The sequence below is a fragment of the Capsicum annuum genome, chromosome 7, assembly GCF_002878395.1.
Source record: "Capsicum annuum cultivar UCD-10X-F1 chromosome 7, UCD10Xv1.1, whole genome shotgun sequence".
In the NCBI taxonomy this organism is placed as follows: Eukaryota; Viridiplantae; Streptophyta; class Magnoliopsida; order Solanales; family Solanaceae; genus Capsicum; species Capsicum annuum.
In genome coordinates this window covers 2251231-2252263 of record NC_061117.1, presented here as the reverse complement: position 1 = coordinate 2252263, position 1033 = coordinate 2251231, and positions in this window count along the sequence as shown.

The window sequence follows — 1033 nt, the reverse complement described above, 5'->3', positions numbered from 1 at the left end:
AGATGAGGCTGTCACAAAACAATGCTTCCTCCACTGCATCTTCAGCTTCTGAAAACCCTTCTGCTGGAAGCAACAAGGAAACAAGGGGTGCAGCTACTTCAGTAGCAACTGACAAGCTGAAGGCTTCAAATTTTTCGGGTTCCCTTCTAAGAATAGGGTCTTGGGAAGTAATTGCCTTGAACTTCGTCTGCCGTAATTTGATTATCTGCGAACTTCGTCTGCTGTAATTTGATTATCTGTGAATAATTTTCTTTTGGCTAATTTTTCTATTTCGTATTAGTATGCATCAAGATATGAAGGTGATTTGGTGGCAAAGTGTTACTTTGCTAAGCATAAGCTTGTTTGGGAAATTCTTGAAGGTGGGCTCAAGAGTAAAATTGAGATTCAATGGTCAGATATCATGGGGCTGAAGGCGAGCTGTCCAGAGAATGGTGCAGGCAGTTTGACTCTTGTGGTAAGCATAAGTCTCCAACCTACTTTGTTTTTAATGAAGGTGGTGTCCAGTACCAGCTCGAGCACACCTCAACTAATTCTACTGGGAACTTGATACCTCACATAAGCCCAATACTCTGCCCACCAAGACTTTGGGCAGATCGGAAGAAATCATCTATTGCTTTTTCTCGTCTGGGATTTGAAAAAGACCTCATGATTACCCCAATTTATTTACTTACCAGGCCACACATTTGGGTGCTCTCTGTAAACTAATTTCTTAAGTGTCTAATTATAAGCAGTTATTATTGGCAGCACCAAACAGAAAAATAATAGATAAAATTTATCCCCATTGAGCACTTCTTTTTCCTTAAAAAGAAGTTTTTGATGAAAAAGAACCTCCCAAGGCATTGTAATGTTTGAAAGAACAATAATACTGGCACTCCAGGTCTTCTTTTGTTTTGTAACGGATTGTAGTTTTATCTTTAGTTTGTAGCTTATGGTTTTCTCTGATTCAGTTGGCTCGGCAGCCGCTCTTCTTCAAGGAGACAAATCCGCAACCCAGAAAGCATACTCTATGGCAAGCCACTTCAGATTTCACTGA